Source organism: Mobula hypostoma, chromosome 24 (genome assembly GCF_963921235.1).
Source record: "Mobula hypostoma chromosome 24, sMobHyp1.1, whole genome shotgun sequence".
In the NCBI taxonomy this organism is placed as follows: Eukaryota; Metazoa; Chordata; class Chondrichthyes; order Myliobatiformes; family Myliobatidae; genus Mobula; species Mobula hypostoma.
This window is the reverse complement of record NC_086120.1, coordinates 22912461-22938405: the sequence shown is the minus strand read 5'-3', so window position 1 is coordinate 22938405 and position 25945 is coordinate 22912461. Positions and strand designations below refer to the sequence as shown.

Genomic DNA, 25945 nt, shown 5'->3' with positions numbered 1-25945 from the left:
GTGAAACCTTTCACAGGGCATTACACTGTATGCAGACTTCCTGCAAGGTGATATATATGCCATTAGTTCTGTGTGCATCAGTCTTTTATGCAAAGTCTCTTTCCAGTGCTCATTTGAGGCATCACTTGTAGAACCGATAGGTTCTTGCACTATGCTGAGCGCAGTGCCTACAATCTAACCCCTGAAATACATAAAATAATCTGAGAGCAACACACACAAAAAGTGCTGGTGAACGCAGCAGGCCAGGCAGCATCTACAGGAAGAGGTACAGTTGACGTTTTGGGCCAAGACCCTTCATCAGGACTAACTGAAAGAAGAGATAATAAGAGATTTGAAAGTGGGAGGGGGAGGGGGAGATCCAAAATGACAGGAGAAGACAGGAGGGGGAGGGATGAAGCTAAGAGCTGGAAAGTTGATTGGCAAAGGGGATACGAGGCTGGAGAAGGGAGAGGATCATAGGATGGGAGGCCTAGGGAGAAAGAAAGGGGGAGGGGAGCCCAGAGGATGGGCAAGGAGTTATAGTGAGAGGGACAGAGGGAGAAAAAAGAGAGAGGGAAAAAAGGGGGCGAGAGCGAGAAGATAATAAATAAATAAATAAACAAACAAGCAGACAGATAGATAAATAAATAAATAACTGATGGGGTACGAGGGGGAGGTGGGGCATTAATGGACGTTTGAGAAGTCAATGTTCATGCCATCAGGTTGGAGGCTACCCAGACAGAATACAAGGTGGTGTTCAACCTGAGTGTGGCTTCATCTCGACAGTAGAGGAGGCCGTGGATAGACATATCAGAATGGGAATGGGATGTGGATTTAAAATATGTGTCCACTGTACATCCCATTCCCATTCTGATATGCTTATCCACGGCCTCCTCTACTGTAAAGATGAAGCCACACTCAGGTTGGAGGAACAACACCTTATATTCTGTCTGGGTGGCCTCCAACCTGATGGCATGAACATTGACTTCTCTAACTTCCACTAATGCCCCACCTCCCCTTCGTACCCCACCCCTTATTTATTTATCTCCCCCCCCTTTTTTCCCTCTCTCTCTTTTCTCCCTCTGTCCCTCTCACTATAACTCCTTGCCCATCCTCTGGGCTCCCCTCCCCCTTTCTTTCTCCCTAGGTCTCCCGTCCTATGATCCTCTCCCTTCTCCAGCCTCGTATCCCTTTTGCCAATCAACTTTCCAGCTCTTGGCTCCATCCCTCCCCCTCCTGTCTTCTCCTATCATTTTGGATCTCCCCCTCCCCCTCCCACTTTCAAATCTCTTACTATCTCTTCTTTCAGTTAGTCCTGACGAAGGGTCTTGGCCCGAAACGTCAACTGTACCTCTTCCTATAGATGCTGCCTGGCCTGCTGCATTCACCAGCATTTTTTGTGTGTGTTGCTTGAATTTCCAGCATCTGCAGATTTCCCGGTGTTTGCGTTTTTAAATGATATGAGATAATGGTTCCAAGTATTGACTCAAGTGTCTCTGTCTTCAGCCATCTGTTGTTCTTCTATCATTCCCGTGGCAAAGCTGTGGCTTTTGGCTTTCTGATGAGGAGAAGGTGGTGACTGGTAGAAAGGAGAAGGGATAAAAGGTGGATCCTGATGCCCTCTGAGAATGGTGTATGAGAAGAGGTTATGGAACATGAGAAAGTCTAGCTAGACATGTAATAGTTGCTCCAAAAGTGTTGAGCAATTTTTCTTTAATGTGTAAAGTTGTAGTGGTTGTGACTATATCTGGTTGATTAGCTTTAGGGCCTACTGTTTTATGCCACTTTGCACTGCCAGGAGAAACAAATTGTGTTGATGAATGAGTTTGTATTATTAGTTGATCGTGATTGAATTGCGAGCAGTACGCAAAGAATGCAGTGTGGAATGAACCTTGGCAAGATCATAGGTGTAGATATGCCTTGTCTTTAAATCAGCTGTCTCCAGCACTTTGTTTCTTACTGGGCTGAGAGGTTTGTCCTATCACCAGTGATTGAAGAAACCACGTACACTTTTCTCAGATTCTTCAATTCCTCCGCATCTGTTCCAGAACATCAGAGGTGTCCTCTTCCTTTAAAGAAGGGGATTTCACTCCCTCCACCGCTGATGCTGCCCTCACCCACACCTCCTCCATTTCATGTACAGCCACGCTCACCCCATCTTCCCACTGCCTTAATAGTTTTAAAGTTCCTCTTGTCATCAGCCTCCACAGTCAACACAATATCCTCCACAACTTCTACAATCTCCAAAGAGATCTTACCACTAAAAGATATCTTTACCTCTTCCCCCTCCACTTTCCGTGGAGATTGCTTCCTCTGTGATTCCCTTGTCCATTCATCCCTCCCCACTAATCTCCGTCCGTGCCTTTATCCCTGCAAAGGGCCTAAATGTCGCACCTGCCCTTACACCTCCTCCCTCACCTCTATTCAGGGCCCCAGGCAGTCCTTCCAGGTGAGGCAACACTTCACCTGCAAACCTGCTGGTGTTGTCTGTTGTATCTGGTGCTCCCAATGCAGACTCCTCTACATTGGTGAGACCTGTTGTGAAGTGGACGACTGCTTCCACACCATCTGCCCATAAGCAGGACTTAACAGTGGCAAAACATTTTAATTCTGAATCCCATTCCCATTCCGATGTGTTGGTCCACAGCCACCTCTTATACCACGAAGAGGCCACCCACAGGATGGAGAAGCAACACCTTGTATTCAGTCTGGGAAGCCTCCAGCATGATGGGATGAATATCGATTTCTCCTTCTGGTAAACAAATCCCCTCCCTTCCTCTATTCCCCACTCTGATCTTTTACCTCTTCTCATTTGCCTATTACTTCCCCCTGGGCCCCCCTCCTCATTTCCCTTCCCCGAAGGTCCATTCTCCTATCCTATCAGATTCCTTCTTCTCCAGCCCTTGACCTTTCCCACCCACCTGGTTTCACCTATCACCTTCCAGCCAGCCTCTTTCACTTCCCCCCACCTTTTTATTCTGACATCTTCTGCCTTCCTTCTCAGTCCTGAAGAAGGGTCCGGCCCGAAACGTTGATTTTCTATTCATTTCCATAGATGCTGCCTGGCCTCCATCATTTTATGTGTGTTGCAATATTCAACATTTGGAAGAATGAGAGATGAGATTATTGAAACGTAAAATATCTTAAAGAGGCATGACAGGATTTAAGTTGAGATGTTTTCACTGGTAGGAAAATCTCAAATGAGGTGATCTATTGAGGTGACAGCAGTGGTGTAACAGATCGTACAATGCTGTTACAGCTCTAGGCACCAGAGTTCAGAGTTCAATTCTGGTGGTGTCTGTAAGGAGTTGGTACGTTCACCCCGTGACAGCGTGGGTTTCCTCCAGTTACTCCGGTTTCCTCCCACAGTCCAAAGACAGACCGGTTAGTAGGTTAATCAGTCATTGCAAATTGCCTTGTGATTTGGCTAGGATTAAATAGGCAGTTTGCTGGGCAGTGCAGCCCGTTAGACAGGAAGGGTCTGTTCCGTATTGTATCTCGAAATACATAAATAAATAATTTACAAGAAAAGGGCAGTCATTTATAAATAAGGTATGCAGAAATTTTTTTACGCGTAGGTTGGTGAACCTCTGGAATTTTCTAGATCATTGGCAAGATTTTTGGAGAAACTGAAGAAAATAACCAATTTTCTCTGCTTTTCCAAATATTTCTTCTCCACTCTGAACAGTCATGGGCCAGCGATTCAAAAAAGTAAGCAGGGTCAGAAATATTTTCCTTTTAGTTATTGATACAAAAAAATAATTAATGGTGTCATGATTTCAAATAACAAAATGAAAATGCATCTCAAAGTTCAAAGTGAATTTATTATCAAAGTAGAAATACCGTATACAACCTTGAGATATGTTTTTTTGCAGGCACTCACAGGAAAACAAAGAAATACAATAGATTCCATGAAAACACAAGGGCTGACAAACACTGAATGGACAAAAGAGGACAGACAAATCAGGCAAATATTAAAAAGAGTAAAGAAAGTTTTGAGAAGTCAGAACTGAGGGCAGAAGAGGCGATGAGGCCTGGGGCAGATCAGCCATGATCATACTGAAGAGCAGGTCAGGCTTGAAGGACCAAATGAGCTACTCCTGCACTTATTTTTTATGTTCTTATGTTGCCCACAGGGAGGCAATCTCAGAGCATTTAACTTCCTGAGATATGGCAGTGCGGCAAAGTTCAGGTCCATCACTGTCTGGGTTGTCCATGAGTGTCACAATACTCTTGATGTTGGATATCACATTAGGAATGGAAAGTAGATGAATGGCCATTGCACACCATTTACAACATGAAATCAAAGAATCAAAGTCCTGGACCCGTGGAATGGGAGCCCAGGTCAACTGAAGGCTGAGATAGGTTGACAGTTGCAACGTGGTGTGTACACATGCATACTATGTCATCACTCCAATTTCCTCAATCTTCCTCTCAGATTTATTGCTCTTCACCTCCAACTAGTTTCCTATTGGTGTGAAGTTAACTTGTGGGATGAATATAAAACTGTGCAAACTACATCACCCTCACTCTCAAACTAAAATCATTTCAACCTCTGTATTAAGTTGCAGTGCACAGAAAACATCTGTGTGTGTGGACTGGTTTAAGATAGCACTGGTGAAGCACAGCAGTGACTTGTCAGCAGCAAACACAACTATTAACTACTTTATTACGTGCACTTTTCCCCAAAAATGATCACTGGCATCAATAGCCTGTAACTTCCCTTTTGCAGAGTTGAGGCGGTAGGGCCTGAGAGCGAGGAACGACCCTCTGTTTGGCCGATTTAAATGCCGGACCAGATTGGAAAGGTCAGGTAAAGGCCGATTCAAGCCATCGAGGCCTAGGCCCAGGCCCAGAAGTGTATTGAAGCGGTAGGGCCTGGGTTCGAGAGCTGGGAACAACCTGAGGTTTGACCGATTTAAGCACCGGACCGGTTTGAAAAGGTCAGGGTGCCGGGGCCGGAGGCAAGGGATAGGTTCAGCTTGTTGCTTCCTAAGTTGACTCGTCTCTGCACTGAACTGAATCTGCAGACTGCAACTTACGAGATCCTGGATTGGCTGGGACTGGCTTCGTGGCTGTGGACTCACTTTTGTGAATTTCATTTCTGAATGTTATTTGCTTGCTTTTATTGTTTGCACAATTTGTTTTTTCTCTACACATTGAGTGTTTGATGGTCTTTTTTTTAATGGACTCTATTAGGTTTCTTTGTTTCATGGCTGTCTGTAAGGAGACAAATCTCTGAGTTGTATATAGTATACATTGATAATAAATTAACTTTAAACTTTGAACCATGGGACGTTAAACTTTAATTCATCATCTGTGTTCATTGCAGCGCATTAGAGAAAAGGCCTTACACTTAACATCTGCACATCAAAGGTCCATTTAAACCTCTCCCTGTTGTATATCACTGTGCTCTCCCCAGACCCAACAATAAAGATCCACAATAAAATTCTGGAAAATCATAACATCTTTCCATAATTCAGGAAATAACTCAAAGGGAAATGCAGACATGAATAGAGAAAGTCACCATTATCTCCATTGTGCCAGGTCACGCAGTCTTTAATCTGCTGAGGAAAATATCTCAAATCTGCATGAAGTTTATGATCCACTGTCCAACAGTTATCGATACCCACCTATAATTGGTACCTCAAAACACTGTACAGGTACTGTCAATGCTGTGTCCATAAAATCCTCCAGAATCAAAAGGTAGGATGAGTGAACCAAGAGTATAACCATATAACCATAACCATATAACTATTACAGCATGGAAACAGGCCATCTTGGCCTTTCTAGTCTGTGCCGAATGCTTACTCTCACCTAGTCCTACCGACCTGCACTCAGTCTATAACCCTCCATTCCCTTCCTGTCCATATACTTATCCAATTTTTCTTTAAATGACAATATTGAACCTGCCTCTACCACTTCTACTGGAAGCTCATTCCACACAGCCACCACTCTCTTAGTACAGAAGTTCCCTCTCGTGTTTCAATCTCTCCTATTCTCAATGGAAAAAAGCCTATCCACGTCAACTCTATCTATCCTCCTCATAATTTTAAATACTTCTATCAAGTCCCCCCCCCCCGCAACCTTCTACGCGCCAAAGAATAAAGACCTAACTTGTTCAACCTTTCTCTGTAACTCAGGTGCTGAAACCCAGGTAACATTCCAGTAAATCTGCTCTTACCTGCTCTTTGTTTCACTTGTCTGTTTTGTTTGAGCTGAGCTCTACTGTCACTTCTTTGAGAATGTTTCTACTTTCAGCTGTTAAATGAAGGACTAAAAGTCCAATTCCACGTATTTAACTTAACACTTTTAAAAATGAGTAGTGTCTTCTCCCATGCCAACATCCCCAACACTGAGGCTTTAATTGAACAACTCAGTCCAACATACACGTCATATCACTTGCAGTCTGACACTAAATTGTCAAAACAGGCCATCTACTCTGAGTTCTACTACTGCAAAGGATTACTGACAAAATTATGTTAACAATTTACAGATGTTCTTCAGAAGAACTCTGCTGACTTTTGTGAATCCCTGGCCCATGACAGCTCAAAGTTGAGAAGAAATAATTGGGAAAGCACTGCCAGTGTTGCTTCTTTCTTCAGGATCATTTAAAATTTATTAAAAACTACAGAAAGAGCACACCATCTTCAATATTAGCTCCCTGTCCCCTCATTAATCATGCCCTGTCCCCCTAGTTCTCTGGATTCTTCCAAAAAAGAGTTAGCTAGAGCTCTTAAAGATAGTGGAGTGAAGGGATATGGGGAGAAGGCAGGAAAAGGGTACTGATTGTGGATGATCAGCCATGATCACAGTGAATAGTGGTGCTAGCTCAAAGGGCTGAATGGCCTACTCCTGCACCTATTGTCTATCGTCTATTGTCTATAGTGTCAGAGACTGTAGGGCCTCCATTGGTTTCATCACTCACCTCAGAATCCACAGAACCAAAAGTGATTACCAACCAAATTTTTAGAGCCTACCCAACTTACTGACTATTGAGTTATTCTTAAGTTTATCAGTCTAGTGTAAACTGAATAACTGAATGATAATTCTGGAATATTTGTTATTCATCTTGCTCATGGATATCTTTTTCCTTGGGATTGAGGATGACTTCCAGTTCTGACGGTTTTGGGGTGAATGATGAGACCAAGTTTCTGCCATATATGAGACAGGAAATGTTTAACTATGTGGGCAGTTTGTTCCACTGTTTATGCAGAACTGCTGTGTCCTCCCAATGAAGAGACCTGAGGTTATTGGTATCATCTCAAATGTACCACCTCCATTTTCAACAGTCATCGGCTAGGTATCCTCATGAATTGCTGAGGGTTTTTCACTTTTTCAAGAAGCTTTTGAAGTTTTCCTTTGTCCTTTATAATCTCTTCTTGTAATAGAATGCCTGTTTTGGGATGTTTAGCACGCTAACATTTTGATGAAGGGTCTAGGCCCAATCATTGATAGTTTGCATTCTGATGAAGGATTTTGGCCTGAAATGTTGACTGCTTGTTCCCCTCCACAGATGCTGCTTGGTTTGCTGAGTTTCTCCAGCATTTTCTGTATGGTACAAACAGCTTCTCCTGCCATTGAAGTGCAACTGCATTACAGTGCCAGTGATCATCAATTGGGGTTCAATTCCTGTGGTTATCTATAAGGAGCTTGTATGTTCTCCCCATGATCATGTGCAGTTCCTCTGATTTCCTCCCACATTCCAGAGACGCTCGGTCAGGGTTAGCATGAGTAAGTTGGGCGCGTGCTATGTTGGCGCTGGTAACGTGGTGACACTTACAGGCTGCCCCCAGCATAGTCCACGCTGACTAGATTTGACACAAATGACACATTTCACTGTGGGTTTCAATGTTTTGATGTACACATGACAAATAAAGCTAATCTTTAAAAGAATCTTTAAAAATGTATGCAACTCCATACATTTCACTTATTTCACCATAGTACTGACATTATTCAAGTATATTTCTTCAAAAATACTTCATACCTGTAAATTGTGGACTCCTGCATCCTTCTCGAAACAAATAAAAGGAAATGGTTTCTTTGCAATTATTTATAGAGAAAGAAAATTCAGTGATGTCATGATTTCAACAAACATAATGAAAATGCATCCCTTTTATAACTATTTCATCTCACAATGAATGTGAAATCTTACACAGTTTAAATGCACAAACTGAGCAATAAAGAATGCTAGGAATTTTATTATTAAAATTGATAATGAAAGCCAATAATACATGTACTGTACTAGCAGGACATATATACAGTTGAAAATTTTCTGAACAATGCCAACCATAACACTGAAATTAATTGTTTTTTTATTAAGGAAATAGATACGATTGCAGCATAATCACTGTTAATTATTCTGATATGCAGGAAAATAATAGAGGCAACTCTTCATTTTTTGTAGTAAAACATCCACATCATATATTGATTAGCTTTTCCATAATTGCAAAGATTCAAACTTTTTATTGCTATTAACATTTGTGAAAAATATAATCTTGGATACTTATAACCAATAAGTCACTGACTTCAGCATTAGCACGATGAAATGCTACAGCACAGGAATAAACCCTTTGGCCTACAAAGACTGTGCCAGCAACGATGCTAATCCCAGTTGCCTGCACATGGTTTCTATCCCTCTGTCTGCTGCCTGTTATGTGTTTATCCAAACGTCTCTTAAACAGTGACATTATATCTGCTTCTACCACCTCCTCTGTTAATGCATTCCAGGCACCTATTGCTCTCAATGTAAAAAAAACTTGCTTTGCATCTCTCCTTTAATCTTTCTATCTTCCACCTTAAACCTAGGACCTTGAGTATTCTACATTTCCACTGGGGTTGGGGGGGGGGGGGGTGGAATCTGAATATCTATCTCTATCTCACGTGATTTTATGTAGTACTTCTGTCAATTGACCCCTGAAGCTCTGATTTTCTAGGGAAAGCAATCCAAATTTGTCTGAACTCTCCTTATAGCCAATAAAGTCCAGGCAATATTCTGGAAAACCTCTTCTGCACCCTCTCTAAAGCCTCCATAGTATCATAACCAGAACTGCTCTAATGTACACCCAGAGGTCCACTAAGAGCATCAGGACAATAGTATTTATCTGCATATTGTTGATGCATAAGCAGATAACCAGATCTTTTTTTAAACAGCATAGGGGCTTCCAGAGCTTCAACTTATTCAACAGTTTTGTCTTGGAAAAAGTTTGAGAAGATTATTAAAAGAGAACCAGAATTTATGGAATGGATGTGATTTCACTGTCTGTGAATTAACGGTACAGGATCAGAGAAAATATAATAGCAACTCAAAGTTGCAGTAGGGCTTGGGTTCCTTATGCAAAAACAATTTGCATCCCTTTACTTATAAAAATTTGGAGCTCAGGAAAAGGATCATATTAATGACATTAGAAAATGAGAAACTTAGCAAGACATATAACTGGCAAATAGATGGCTTATCCCACCACAATTTAAATAACACCAGCAAAATAAACCTTATCCACAGCATATAATTGACATAATGTCATTATATATAATTAATGTCTTTTCATTTTCATATACATTTGTGATATAGACAGGCGATAGGCATTTTAAAGTTGTGTGCAGATTGTGCTAAATTTTGCACAATTCATGCACTCCTTTTATGTTTGCATGTGATATCACTCCTAACAAACTCTTTTTGAGAAAGTTACTTTTCAAAGCCTTGTACCTTTTATTTATTTAGAAATACAGCTCAATATCCGGCCCTTCTGGCCCAACGAGTCTGCCGGGACCAATTACATCCATGTGACCAATTAACCTCTTTGGAATGTGGGAGGAAAGCAGAGCCCCCAGGGGAAAACCACACAGTCATAGAGAGAACTTACAAATAGCAGCGGAATTGAATCCGGGTTGCTGGCTTTGTAATAGTGTTACACTAACCACTGCACTACCTTGCTGCCCCTTTCTTCCATAGAAGTTTCCATCCCTTTGCTCATTGTTTGCAGTCAACAGTTCAGCTCAGAAATACACTCAACTATATTAAAAATATCAGATACCTTTGAAGTTCCTTTACTTGAAAAAACATTTGAAGCTGCAGTGTTGTGGACATAGTACTTGGTACTTTGTAATGCCAGGATCCGCTTGCCATACACCAAAATCCATCCATGTAACAGGAATGGAAAGTTAACCTTCTGGCTAAGAAACCTTTCTCCTGTACTGCCCAGTGAACTTGCATGAATGCCAAGAAGGCAAGAAGATCATAACAAATTATCCTCAAACACGAGGAAAATGCCTTTAATCTGCTTTCATCTTATCTTCAAAAGGAAAGTCAATTCATGGGTGTCAAAATCTCTAGAAATTGTCAGTGTGTTTATGTGGTATTTCAACAGTGGAGCAGTTACAGGAATCCCTCTGAAATAAAAAGGAGGTGGTAGAGAGAAGCAACAAATGCTGGACCATGAAAATATTTTTGATCTTACTCATTCTATTTGATTTCCTTAAGTGTATCAGGTAGATCATAATCAACTTCAGTGTAATTGTGCATAGATTGGAGGCAACAAAATCACATCTGATACATACTCTTAACTAATTTTAGGAACATTATTTAACTAATTTATTTATTAGGATCTGAGTATTAATGGCAAGGCATTGTCCCACCCCAAGTTGCCCTTGGGAAAATGGTGGTGAGCCCGCAGTGGTGAAGGTGCTTCCATAGAGCTCTTGGGGATGTAGTTCAAAGAGTTAGACCAAGTGATAATAGAGTGATGGTGACATATTTCCAAGTCAAGATACTGCACAACAGAGAAGTGAACCAGCAAGAAGTGATGCTTCCCTTGTCGTTTTTGGAAGGAGAGATTACACATTTGGGATACTCTGTTGAAATAGCCTAGGCAAATAATTGTTCTGCATTTTGAAGATGTTACGCACGACAGCTACTCTGCATTAGTGATGTGAGAATTAATGAAAAGGGTGATGCATAGTGTGCCAACAAAGCAGATTCTTTGCTTTGGACAGTATTTAGCTTCTTGAGAATTACTTGAACAGTACTCATCCAGGCATGTAGAGAGTATTTCATCAGGGAGTAACTCTGACTTACATACTGTAGATGGTGCAACGGCTTTGGGACGGCAGCTGAATTAGTTACTGCAGAATCCCCACCCTCTAATCTGTTGTTATGGGCAAGATATTTAATTGGCTGATCCAGTGGAGGTTCTGTTCATGGAGACTCCCAGAATCTTGATGGTGGTGGTCTGTCCAGTGATAGTAGTGCCAGTGAATGTCAGGGATACAGTGGCATGCAAAAGTTTGGGCACCCCTGGTCAAAATTTCTGTTACTCTGAATAGCTAAGCGAGTAAAAGATGACCTGATTTCCAAAAGGCATAAAGTTAAAGATGACACATATCTTTAATATTTTAAGCAAGATTACTTTTTTATTTCCATCTTTTACAGTTTCAAAATAACGAAAAAGGAAAAGGGCCCGAAGCAAAAGTTTGGATACCCTGCATGGTCAGTACTTAGTAACACCCCCTTTGGCAAATATCACAGCTTGTAAACACTTTCTGTAGCCAGCTAAGAGTCTTTCAATTCCTGTTTGGGGGATTTTCGCCCATTCTTCCTTGCAAAAGGCTTCTAGTTCTGTGAGATTCTTGGGCCGTCTTGCATGCACTGCTCTTTTGAGGTCTATCCACAGATTTTCGATGATGTTTAGGTCGGGGGACTGTGAGGGCCATGGCAAAACCTTCAGCTTGCGCCTCTTGAGGTAGTCCATTGTGGATTTTGAGGTGTGTTTAGGATCATTTTCCTGTTGTAGAAGCCATCCTCTTTTCATCTTCAGCTTTTATACAGATAGTGTGATGTTTGCTTCCAGAATTTGCTGGTATTTAATTGAATTCATTCTTCCCTCTACGAGTGAAATGTTCCCTGTGCCACTGGCTGCAACACAAGCCCAAAGCATGATCGATCCATCCCTGTGCTTAACAGTTGGAGAGGTGTTCTTTTCATGAAATTCTGCACCCTTTTTTCTTCAAACATACCTTTACTCATTGCGGCCAAAAAGTTCTATTTTAACTTCATCAGTCCACAGGACTTGTTTCCAAAATGCATCAGGCTTGTTTAGATGTTCCTTTGCAAACTTCTGACACTGAATTTTGTGGTGAGGACACAGGAAAGGTTTTCTTCTGATGATTCTTCCATGAAGGTCATATTTGTGCAGGTGTCACTGCACAGCAGAACAGTGCACCACCACTCCAGAGTCTGCTGAATTTTTCTGAAGGTCTTTTACAGTCAAACGGGGCTTTTGATTTGCCTTTCTAGCAATCCTACAGGCAGTTCTCTCGGAAAGTTTTCTTAGTCTTCCAGACCTCAACTTGACCTCCACCATTCCTGTTAACTGCCATTCCTTAATTACATTACGAACTGAGGAAACGGCTGCCTGAAAATGCTTCGCTATCTTCTTATACCCTTCTCCTGCTTTGTGGGCATCAGTTATTTTAATATTCAGAGTGCTAGGCAGCTGCTTAGAGGAGTCCATGGCTGCTGATTGTTGGGACAAGGTTTGAGGAGCCAGGGTATTTATAAAGCTTTGAAATTTGCATGACCTGGCCTTTCCTAATGATGATTGTGAACAAGCCATAGCCCTAACAAGCTAATTAAGGTCTGAGACCTTGGTAAAAGTCATCTGAGAGCTCAAATCTCATGGGGTGCCCAAACTTTTACATGGTACTCCTTTCCTTTTTTTCACTCTAAAAATGTACAAAACAAAAATAATACACGAATCTTGCTTGAAATGTCAAAAAGAATGTTTCATCCTTAACTTCATGACTTTTGGAGATCAGTTCATCTTCTACTCACTTAACTATTCAAAGTAACAGAAATTTTGTCCAGGGGTCCCCAAACCCTTTGCATGCCACTGTAAGTGTTTTATTTTTCTGGTTGGAGATCATCTTTCTTTTTGGACAAGCTACTTGCCAGTTCAGGCCTGAGTACTGCCTAAACCTTTCTGCATCCATTTCCGAAGAGGTGCGTGTGAAATGAACATTGTAGAATCATGCCTTGAGTTTATGGTGCAAAGAATTGATGAAGCAGTGATGATGGTTGGAAGTTGGAGACTGTTCTATTAAATTCCTGCAGTGATATTCTTCGATTAGGGTGATCAACCTCCAACAATCATGATCATCTTCCTTAGCAAGTGTTAGAATTCTGTTCTGTTGAACTCCTGCAGTGGTATTTTGGGATTAGGGTGATCGACCTTCAACAATGACGATTATCTTCCTTAGTAAGTGACAGAATTCTTGCCATTGCAGTGTCTTCTTAATGCCCATTGCTTTCAGTTTTTGAAGTAATTTTTGATACCGCACTCTGTCGTCTGAGTGATCATGTTGAGACTCAAACAGAGTATCGAGTAGATTTTCGGTGATTAGGCGTCACTTGATGGCACTGTTAATTATAGCCTCCATCAGTTTGTTGATGATTGAGAGTAGATTAGATTTGTCCTGCTTTCACTATACACTCCACAATCATTTATCATGTAATTTGTTCAGTGTATCCAGTAACTTCCAGTGCATTTTCCTCCTTTTAAATATAGTTCCCTGATTCTCGAACTCGTGGAGGTCTTTATGATATAATTAAGGTTCAATGTATTTATTTCCATAACTATTTCAAATGATGGTCCAGAATTCCCTGGAAGCAATCAGCTACCAGAATTTGCCACTTCCCTACTTGCTAATCCCGAACCTACCTTGGAAATAGAAAAAAACTGGAGGTGCTGAAATGTGAAATAATGTAGATTCTGGAAAGGTCAGGTAGCATCTGTGGAAAGAGAAACAGTTAATGCTTCAGGTCCAAGACCCTGCATTAGAACTTACTTTGTCTGGATGCCGCAGAGAGAAGTTCTTCCCTAGGGAAGCTATGCTGATTCTGAACTCCCATGGTGAGGTTGTAATAAGCCCCATTCACTCACCCACCCCTGTCTGAGCCAGTCATCAGAATTGCCAAAAAAAGTTTTGTGTGGTTGTGATTTTCAGTGACATGTAGAAATTTACAAAAGCTATTACAAAATAGATTACTTAAACTTAAAATAAAATTTTTACAATTTAAAAAAGTGGAATCATTTATTGACATTTAAATAATAGCAACTCTGTAAAAAGTGTGGATTAACCAAATCTACCTTTCTCCTTTAGAATTTCTCTTTTCTATTTGGATGAATTGGTCACTATTCCGTAACCAGGTCTAACCGCAGGGATACCTGCATCAATATTTCCCCATCAGTAAACTGTACCGTGATGTTGATTCTCTTATTATGGAAAGATACGTGCACACACATAGTGAGTGAATAAGAAAATACACCAATCTGTACCATTGTTGCGGATCTCTGTCCCCTGCTCACTGCATCACCCATCCGCCTCACCACCCCCCTCCCCCACTGATATGGTCACATTTCTGCTGGCTTGTGATGTACGCAAATCCTTACTCTTACGGTCATATCTGATTCAAATACAACAGGCGTGGCTGTTCTAATCCTTGTGCATGCTCTTTGTAATCACCATTTGAAAGCAAGAGCTTGAATGTACACTGTACCTCACATGTCCCATGAATCTCCCAAGCATTTCATGGCCATTAAATGCTGTCACTAATTCAAGATTCAAGATAATTTAATGTCATTTCCAGAACACAAGGCAAGGGAGAATGAAATAATTGTTACTCTGGATCCAATGCAGCGCCAATAAAACACAATAAATATAAATACACAAGCTGACTTATGTACTGTTACGAGAATACACATAAAATTAAGATGTTTGCTGGCCTGGGCTAGCATCAGTGGCATCAGCAGTTGGTCTGCCACCTGCCCTCAGGGGAAGGAGAGATAAGGAACAATGGAGCAGCGTCTGGAGATGTGTAATGAAGGGATGTGGGAGGAAGAGCTGTCTGGAGCGGCTCCCCCCTTTGAACCCTGAACTGTTTGAAGTGATGGACAGGCGATACCCCAGCAGGGGGATAAAAAGGGACAGGTTCGCTAAGACAGACACACACGCCACCCGAGGTAACGAGACCCTGGAAGCGGTACGCTTCTCACGAGTGGGTGAGAAGTGCCAGACAACGACCAGGGCGGAAAGGTACGATCAGCGGGAACCCGGTGTGTGTCCGCCCTTGCCTGGGTGCCGGGTTCACTGCAGAGGATCGACCGCATCTGGAGGAGGGGTCACAGTCGGTGACCTCAGGTGACATCACCAAGGACCCGCCCAAAAGCTGTTTGTGAGCCATCTCGCTGGTCTGTGAGCCATCTCGCTGGTCTGTGAGTGAAGCTGTGCTGAATGATGAGTTGTTCCTATTCTATGTCTCTCTTCCCCACCTTGTCCATCGCCATGACAACGATTACTGCGAACTGAACTACAAACTGGACTGAACTTTGAGTCATTTTGAAATTGGTCCTTTACCCCTAGACAACGATAGAGCTTGATTGATGCGGTTATCTTAATTCTGTGCACATGTGCGTTTATCATCGCTGAACTGTTGCATTTATTATCCTTTCGATTAATGTGTTGCTTGTTTCTTTAATAAAACTTTCTTAGTCCTAGTACTCCAGACTCCAACTGAGTGATCCATTTCTGCTGGTTTGGCAACCCAGTTACGGGGTACGTAACAGTACTTAGATTGATTGTACGTCCATAAATGATGCTAGGATGTAAATAAGGTGACTGACAAGAAATGATAAAATAGTGGTGGTTGGAAATGTGGAGGGGTTGGAGGTGTTGAACTGCCTTGGGCTGATTGGCTCAAAGTTTCTACTACTGTGCTGCTGGTGTAAAGAAGGGTGTGAGTGGTGAGAGTTCTCCTGAAGTTGATAATTATCTCCTTTGTCAGGCTGACTTTGAGGAAGAGGTTATTTGCCTGGCACAGGCCTTGAGCTCTTCCGCCTCCTCTCTGTAGGCTATCTCATTGTTGTTGGTGATGAACCTCACCACTGTCATGTCATTAGGCGGGTGTTTGGCTGTGCAGTCATGTGTGAGTGGAGTATACAACGGTGGGCTCAGCACACAGCTCTAGAGAGCATCCGTGTTGACAATGATGGTGAGGGAGGAGCAGTTATGCATCCTGATTGTCTGAGGCCTGCAGCCAATTTGCAACTGGTAAGGTCTCGTGAACAGCAGTGATAAGATAAATTGTTAATTATATTTTATGATACTTTACTCTTCAATCGCATCATGAACTGTTTTCTGTCCATCTGCACCAATGCCAAGGTGTAGGAAGTACCCTTCTTTAAAAGGGAAATGGCATTAACCCCGACATCAGCAGTGAAGACTGAAGATCAGCTCTGGATTTCCTCTGTAAGAGAGGAGGGCCTGACAGAAGGCTCTTTATAGCCATGTTATCAGATAAAAGCTCATTGCTTTATAAGTTTAATGAGCAGAAGGACAAGGCAATTCACTCTTCCTTGGGCAATGATTCACTCCATGTTACCTGGAACAAAACTTGCACGGCAGTCCAAATGTAAAATAAGGCACGTATATATTAAAAATGAAACGAAACAGAATGTGCTGGGAATACTCAGCAGGTCAAGCAGCATCTGTGAAAAAGGAAACAAAGTAAATACAGTATGTTTGAGCAGGAGTATTTGCTTTTCTTCTCAAAGACACAGCCCGAATTACTGTCCGTTCCATTGGCAATGAAATGCTTTTGGGCAATCAAAGTGGGATGTGAAAATCAGCATGTAATACCGAATGGGATTGATGTCTCTCAGGAGTCGGCACCCAGAGGGCCCCCGTATTTTATTGTGACTCCACTGAAATCTTTCAGGAGGAAGGTTGGGAAGAGAAGGAACGAATAGTGGGTTAATAACTACATGACATTATGAGGTGCATATCATGTGGAACGGTAAGTCAACCCCCAGCTCATGGTAGGTAGCTACAGGCCTTTTCATCTGATTTCTAATTCAGCGCAATGTAGATTAAGCCTCTATTTTGTACTATATTTGCTGAAAGCTAGATTTGAAGGGTACCCATAACGATAGAATTATTACTTCTCCTTTCTCAAGCCTCTTTGGTATCATTAAAAACCACACTTAGGTTTAAACTGATAAGTGATGAGTAACATTAATCCCATTTATTCCCCACTCTGACCTTTCACTTCTTCTCACCAGCCTATTACGTCCCGTGTCCCCTCCTCCTTCCCTTTCTCCTATTGTCCACTCTCCTCTCCTATCAGATCCTTTCTTCTCCAGCCCTTGACCTTTCCCACCCACCTGTCTTCACCTATCACCTTACAGCTAGCCTCTTCCCTTCCCCCACCTTTTTAATCAGGCATCTCCTCTCTTCTCAGCCCTGAAGAAGGGTCTCAGCCCAAAACATTGACTCTTTACTCTTGCAACGCACATCAAAGTTGCTGGTGAACGCAGCAGGCCAGGCAGCATCTTTAGGAAGAGATACAGTCGATGTTTCGGGCCGAGACCCTTCGTCAGGACCCTTCAGTTAGTCCTGACGAAGGGTCTCCACCCGAAACGTTGACTGTGTCTCTTCCTAAAGATGCTGCCTGGCCTGCTGCGTTCACCAGCAACTTTGATGTGTGTTGCTTGAATTTCCAGCATCTGCAGGATTCCTCGTGTTTGACTCTTTACTCTTTTCCATAGATGCTGTTTGAGCTGCTGAGTTCCTCCAGCATTTTGCGTGTGTTGCTCTGGATTTCCAGCATCTGCAGATTGCCTTGTGTTGATAATCCTAAGCAATTACGTAGCACTAAAGGAGAATCCAAACACCTCCCTATGGCATCAATTGGAATTACTGTCACTAAATTCCACTTCAAGATACTGCCCGTTACCATGACGCAGAAACAATCGTAGAGTCATACTGAACAGAAACTGGCCCTTGAATCCATTTGTCCATGGTGACTACCATATATCTATCTATACCAATCCCATTAACCAGCTCTTAGAAACCAAGCTTTAATAGTAATAGTTTAACAACATCATCATCACTAACCTGGGCCATATACACAAGGTTATTGAACGTATCATTTCACTGCTTGTATGTTTTTGGCACCTTGCTTCTGACAGTGACCGTAGACATACCATTTGACTATCAGAATTTCTGGGTCTCTGTAATAATGGATCTCCCTCCTCAGATCCCCATTTCAAAGTGTCCAGAGATTTGACTGACTAACAAGGTGTTTGCTCTCACCTCTGCTCACCTTACTTGTGCATGAAATGTACGAAACACGTGGAAGGGGTCTTATCTCATTTGATGATCCAGTGTACCTCTTTCTTTAATAGTCTAGGCATAGTTTCAATCAGTCAGGTAGATTTAACAGCAGCTAGTGGATCAGTGGACATCCCTCCTGGCAGTAATAACACTGTTCATACTACAGCAATGAGATGGAAGCATACATTTTGTGTACAACCTGCGTTAGTTCAAATAGATGTGAGTTCATTGTAAACCTGGTGTGTTTTCCAAATGTGCATCTGATTTAGGATCTCAGAGTCAACATTGAATTGTACAGTTTCCGATAAGCGGCCATCCCAGTCACGTATATCACATTCATAACATTCAGCATCTTCCCTTCTTCTCTTCTGCTATTCCTTATTTCATTCATCAGCTGCAGAAGTTCATCTGCCGCAACCTTTCGGATGACATCGTGGCCAGCCGTGTCATTCAGTCTCTCACATTCCCCAGCTATAATCACAGACTTTCCCATCTATTCTCCATCCATCCCACTTTCTCTGCAAACTGAAATCTGTTTTATTTCTAACTTTCCTGACAGAACGGCATTGATCCATCTTCACAAGAAGATTCTGCAGGTGCTGGAAGTCCAGAGTAACAAACACAAAATGCCGGAGGTACTCAGCAGGTCTGGCAGCATCTATGGAAAAGAGTGAACAGTTGACATTTCAGACTGAGACCCTCCATCAGGACTTCATCTGGTTAGTGTCCTGATGAAGGGTCACGGCCCGAAATATCAGCTCCATTCTTTTCCATAGATGCTGCCTGACCTGCTGAGTTCCTCCAGCATTTTGTGTGTTACGTTGATCCATTTTCTGTCTCAATGAGATTGCATGGGCTTCGGAGCAGTCCTAGTATTTCTGTTTTAATTTACCAAGCTAATTATTTTTGTCCTTGGATATTGCAAGTTTAAAGAGTGTAAGAAGTGACATTTTACTGCTCATTCCATGTGTGACTACTTGAAAATATAGCATGCAGCTGAGTTGCATTAGGATGATTTTCTTTGAAATCTCCTTTAAATATCTTCTTGTAACAACTGTTTCAGTTGTAAAGAGCAGACTAAGTTTGCATCTTGTAAAGTAAGCGTGTGTATTTTATGTATTAAACAGTTTCAAAGTTGTCCGAGGGTTTTGGTAGAATAGTGGTGAAAAATTAATAGGATCATTGAAACAACGTGGCTTATGCATGACTGAAGAAGTTAATTATTGTAGGAAAAACGGGCAACCTTTCCTCCGCAACTTCGTTCTCATTTAGCGTCAACTCTTTGGACAATGTTAACTGTCACCTGTCTAATAATAGTGAATAATAGTTTTTCCAGGGCTCTCTTCATTCAGCAGTCCCTTAAAATCATCTTCTTTAATGATTAGGGCTTGCTAGATAATTTTACTAAAGCCAAGTACATGGCCAGACAATAAATGCTGGTAAAATTGTCATTATATTCTGATGTCTTTACCTTTGAATTATCAATTATAAATGTAATAATACTATTCTTGTTTTCAAATTAATAATCCGACTTATCAGTAAAAATCTTAATAAATCAGTTAGAAGGTAACACAAAAGAAGCTCACATGAGCACAAATGTGACAAATATAAAAGCATTCTATAGAGTAGTATTAATACAAAGAACAAGTGACAAAGGTCAAAACGATGATTAAAATATAAGAGAAGTGACTTCTTGAAGCCAAATCTATCAGCTACTTTCACCATGAGCAAGATTGCCATTAAAAAAAAGATTCCTTTTATTTGCAAATGAAGCTGAGAGTTTGGAAGCTAGTTTTGAACAATTATGCAAAAATAGGCATATCTAGTTTTCGTAAAGCATAGACTTTTCAATGCTCCCTTTGCATTTCCTAGGCTCTCACTACAGTATGCAAGTACGCGGTATGTTACATTCATAATTCACATTAACCGCAAGTCCTCTTTCTGCCTTTTGAAGATGATTCTATAATTAGCCACATCCAAACAAATCATACTGTGTTTACCTCAAACCAAATGGCAACTCTACATACAGCTCCATTTTGCTAAGGCATTTATATTGGTTTGTATCTATCTATTTGATCAAATTAGGTGAAGAGCACAGGTAAATGAATCCTATCATGATTTAAATTAAGTTATGGTTACTTTCCAGTAAAACTGTCTCGGATTGTCTAAAACATTTAATGGAATTTTTTATTTGTTACTGTAATGCTACAATTCTACCAGTATGGATTAGAAATTTATCAATTAGTTCTCCGTTACTTTTTCCACTGATCATATAAAGGAAATTCTGATGTATGTTTTCCTGTCCTGTCCAATTAAAACCTAAACAATGACCCAGAATTCATTACTGAAGTAGCAGTGATTTAAAAGTACGCACTTTATTGTCCAAACCAAAATGTGAAAGGAAAAGGTACACTACAAGTTGCAACTTTGGACAACTTGCGAGTTAATACGCATCACTCCACCAACAGCTCTATAAAACCAGAGTTTGCTCTCAACTCCTGATATTTTTCAAGAGGTTGTTGCACTTGCACTGTTAAAGTAGACTCAACTCTCCACAGAAAGTTAGCACTAATGATTAATGGTGGTAAGAACTCCTTCAATGACCAGATTTACAGTATGTTCAAGAAATGCCACCCTCTTTGTGGGATGGGGTGGTTAAGAAAGTAAAAGATTATAATTCTAGTCTTACAATTGATGGTCCTAAATTGTTCCTAAAGATCAATACATTGTAAAAAATTTGATCTGGTTTTCTTAATTTTCCCTTCTTTCTCCTTTTTCCATCGAATAATCTAGTTTTTTTTTGCTACTTTTTAATATTTCTTTCTCTAATATGACCATTATTTCTTTCTCCATCATTCCTCATTTCTTTCTCCGTCCTTTATTTTCATTGAGATACACAGTTGGTCCGATCAATCGACAGAACCCAATAGTCCTGCCACACTCACAACTTGAGTACAAATAGATCGTTCAATTGACCACCCATTTAAAGCACTTTGCCTGAATAAATTACAAATGACCCCAATTCTTAGCATGAAAACCTTCTCTGGGATTATTCTTACAAATATTCTGACTTCTTCTTCAGTATTGCTTACTGGAAGAAATAGTTTTACTGCATTTTCCCCATTGAATCTGTTACCATTTGAAACCATTTGATTAAATTACCTTAAAACTTCCAACTTGCAATATGAGCTGTCTGTGAGTATAATCTCAATTTAATCGTTTCAGTCATAGGATTTCTATTTTTGTGTCAAACATTCCACTTTCGTTAGTCTCTTCTCATGAATAAAATACTAAAATTACTTCGTGGCCTTGATAATTCTCCTAAACTAGGGTGCCAAAAATATGTTCAGTCTTCTAATTGCACATTAATCAATAACTTATTCGACTTGTTCAATTTTCAGTGGAACAACCCAAATAAACAGTCTGTATCACAACTGCAAATCTACATCTTTCAGAGTATCATAGGCTTAACAAGTGTTACTTTCTGTCTCCTCTAGATTAGCTAACTGAGGCTTTCCACCTTTTCTGAGACTTGGCGGCCGTTGCCATTCATTTGTGTTAAAAGATCAACCTTTTATACTTTGTCTATCTTAGATTTACCTCTGAAGTTTTATATTTCTGTTCCTCAATCCTACGGTGCCTCAGATCTTATAACGTGCAAGTCTTAGTCCCTCTTTGATTTGGTAACCTATACTGCTAAATCCACATTAGATTTCTTTTCACAGTATAAAAGTCTCTTTCATTTGACATGTGTTTTGTGATATTTGACATAGATTTGATGTTAGAAACGTGGTTTGCTTCTCTTACATTTATGACACCCAGTTGCTTAGATTTCATGAAATGTTCCTATAGCCTCGGAGATTATTTTCTGAGCTTCATTGCTCAAAATTTGAGCTAGGACTTAGACCTCAGAGGATATCAGAGTACGTCTCTGTCTTTCTCAGACCTGGGTAACTGTGCCTTTAATCAATGTTAGACTCATTAAGTTATATCTCGGTCCTCTTACATATTCTTGTATTATATTTCTCAGTTAACTTGACCGATAGTGTACAGTTGTCAGGTTACAGTTTAAATTATGGAACAGATGGTTGATATGATGATCCACACTTTGTAGCTCTCTGAGTTTTTATGACTACTGCTGTGATTTCATGACCTTTGGCTTTGGGGTCAAGTGGCTCAGACTGTACCTGATTTGTTAAAGTGCTCGTCTTAGCCTTTTGTTATATTTGATGACCTGTATAATTCTGTGCCTCTGAAACTTCATGAGCTGTAGGTATTTGCTCTTAGATTTCAATGTCCACATTACACTTTGATTTGGTTTCTGAAGTTCCAAAGTATCTTGGACTCTCCAAAATGCATTATCTATCCCTCCTAGACACAGTCGTAATCAAGATAATGTTGTACATCAGCCTCTTCGCCAAACATAACAATCAATACTACACTGAAAATCATACACTTAACACAGAGGTAATAATGTTTAAAGAACCATGAAATGAACACCATAATGTGTAATATTCCTATGATTGCATGAACATTACATCATATGGAATCACTAAGTTCTTGTCCAACATATAATTAGTTAAATTATTGCTATTCAGAACAAGAGAAATTTAAGTTGCAAAAATTTCAGTGAATTTTAGTCTTACTTACATGAGCAGTCACTTTGATATTGGCTCTTTTTCTGTTAATGAACCGTACACAACTGTTGCATTAGCTGAGCGTGCACTGGTTGATCTTTGATGTTGAGGTTTTCAGCTTGGGTGCTAACAACACAAAGAGAAATTAAGCTAGTTTGGGAATCTTTTCAGACTGGCTTCAAACTGTTCTGTCATCTGCTGCCTGTTAATTACGTTAGGAAACCACTCTTACAGTCTTGCAACAGCAGGGGAAAAAAGTACAGGAATGCAGAGTCTCTCTTTTGCTCTCACTCTCTCTATCTCAGAATGGTTCCACTGATGACATTCAATATGCATGATAAGTTCCGAGAAAACAGCCAAGCCTTTCTGTGAAGTCGGACGGCCATTAGCAGTTGATGCTTATCAACAGCCAATCAGCAAGTACTGGAATTAACAACTGCTACAGTGCTCATTATTCCCCTCTCTCGCTCTCAGTACTGGAGCTACCTCAAAGAGCTGGTGATAATGAAGACAGAATGCCAGTGTAAAGCAAACAAAATGTTACTGTGAGCTTCTATTTATGAAACAAGTGTATACTTCCCTCCATTCAAAGCTTTGATACTAAATCTCTATTTAAATAAATTTTAACACTGAAGTAAAAAACATGGGAACATTCAAGATTCAAACGTAAAATGGACATTTGAACAATACTGCTATTTAGAAGCAATATATAGATATAAAAACCGTAATTTTAACAAGGCTGTAGTTATTCTGGGAAAGGCTCAAAACAGGTATTTCATCATCTCCACCTTAGTAGCACCAGGAACAAGAAATTAGTAATTCCCAAGATTTCATTCAGATTCATAGAATGGAAAGAAAAAGCATTTTGTTCATGGTTAGGAGGAGGCAAAATGTTGAGCAGGAGGAGGTCACTTCCAAGTGCTCAGAGACCTGGCTTCAGCTTTCAGGGATGTATTTGGGACAGTTTTAGGAAAAAGTGGCAATGAGAAATGGATATATCCTGGCCAGGAGATACAAAAGTGGCAGTTATTTGTGTCTTGCTCCTCTTAGTCTTGTTAGATTTTATAAACTGTGTCATTATGAATTCAATAGGTACGATGATCTCAGTTTTTACACTTGTTGACCTGCATCTCCAATGATATCTTTGGTTTATTAATTTATTCCACACAAGACCCCATATCGTCCTGATTTCTAAAACTTCAGCTGCCTCCAGCTATGATCAATGTGCACAAGTAGAGCTGCTGTCTCACAGTCCCAGCAACCCGAGTTCAGAAGCCACAAAAAAATCTGCAGATGCTGGAAATCCAAAGCAACACACACACACAAAATGCTGGAGGAACTCAGCAGGCCAGGCAACATCTGTGGAAAAGAGTAAACTGTTGATGTTTTACGCAGAGACCCTTCATCAGGTCTGGAAAGGAAGGGGTCCTTTCCAGTGCCGATGAAGGGTCTCGGCCCAAAACGTTGACTGTTTACTCTTTTCCATGGGTGCTACCTGGCCTACTGAGTCCCTCCAGCATTGTGTGTGTGTGTTTCCTGAGTTCAGACCTGATTTCCAATGCCATCTGTGTGGAGTTCACATAGTCTTCTCTGGGTGCTTTGATTGCGATGGAGATATGCAGGTTGGCAGGTTAACTGGCTGCTCTCGATTGCCCATGGTACTTAGGCGATTGTTGAATCTGGGGTTAGTTAACGGGGAATAAACTTGGGGATAGTTAATGAGCAAATGAAATGGGAATTCCCAGAGTTGAAATGTCTAATACCAGAGGGTATGCATTTAAGGTGAGAGAGAGTAAGTTTATAAGAGATGTAAGGGGCAGGTTTTTTACACAGAGTGGTGAGTGCCTGAGTGAAATATGCTGCTTGGGGCGGCAGCAGAGGGACATTAGGGACTTTTAAGAGATGTTTAGATAGGCACTTGAATGTGAGGAAAAAGGAATAATATGGATTAGTTTAGATGGCCATTTGATTACAAATTTAATTGGCTCGGCACAACATTGTGGGTTGTGGGGCCTGTTCCTGTGCTGTCCTATGTTCTATGATTAATGTTATGGGTGCTTGATGCTGAATATGTGTTTCCTGGATCAAAAGGCATTTTTCTCTGCTGTACGACTCTATAACAAGAGAAGGTGGAAATGTAGGGTAAACAGGGCCGGATTTAGTGGGGCCAGGGCCCCTGGGCTGGAGGCCCTGATGGGCCCCTGCCGATACCGTAAAATGCTGCTGTACCAAGCAAAAAAAGACAAGAACAAGAGCAAAGGTCGTACTGGTCTAACTATCAAAGCTGTGGACCAAGACACTGGTGTAGTATAATACGTAGGCTGTAAACTTACAGGCCTTAAGAGGGAGGACAGAAAGTAATACAGATTCTTAGTTTGAAGGACAGCATCTAAAGCACTCAAAAATTGACCTAGGCTTAGCTGGCTTAGTAAAGTTATGAGGGAGACGAAGTATGATGTATCCAATCTTAAATCTTTATTTAGCTATTGCTGCACATACCATAGGCCTTATTTCTCAAACAGTGCCAAAGCATTTTCATCTCGGTGTTTTTCTCAACCGTGTGTTCTGAGAAAGTAAAATGGAAACGAGAGACAAAAAGGCCAAGAGAGATGGCACTATGGCAAACTAGGAAACCTGACAATACTCCAACAATCTTTTTGAAAAATGAGATCTAGCACATGTTAACCTATTACTGTGCTGTGTAGGCTTGCAGAGTAAAAACCACTTATCACTTACTAGGTTTGTAAACAGTCAATTATTAGCCTATTGCCACAAAAACAGGAACAGCACTGTCACACAAGCCTAGATATTTACAAAGTCAGAAGCTTGTTTTTCAAAATTAAAGCCTAGTGCGTCTGGATTTCTTCGCAGCAAAGTCCTTGATCAGATCACGAAAATCCAGTTTCCGAACAAGATCACATTCAAGTGATATCAGAGTAAGATGATCCAGCCTGTCTTGTCCCATTGTGGATCTGAGCCTATTCTTCACCAGCTTGGGCTTGGAGAAAGATCGCTCACCACTTGCATTTGTAACAGGGAGAGTCAGGTAAAGCCTCAAAACAATTCTTACATTTTGGAAGCATAAAACCTCTGTTGCAGATGAAATGTCTTTGCCACTTACAAATTCCCTGAAATGGACAATCTCCTCCACAAAGTCTAAC

General features: G+C 40.9%; 1 protein-coding gene across 1 annotated transcript in view; it reads right to left on the bottom strand.

Annotated features, from left to right (window-relative positions):
- The window catches only part of slc1a6 (solute carrier family 1 member 6), a 132017-nt gene extending 108851 nt beyond the window's left edge, over nt 1-23166 (bottom strand). Inside the window, exons 1-2 of the mRNA XM_063032558.1 lie at nt 23017-23166; nt 22798-22910 (exon numbers count right to left, since the gene is read on the bottom strand). The gene's annotated coding sequence lies outside the window, so the exon portion shown is untranslated. The remainder of the gene's footprint in view (nt 1-22797; nt 22911-23016) is intronic.
- Nucleotides 23167-25945: the final 2779 nt, after the last annotated feature.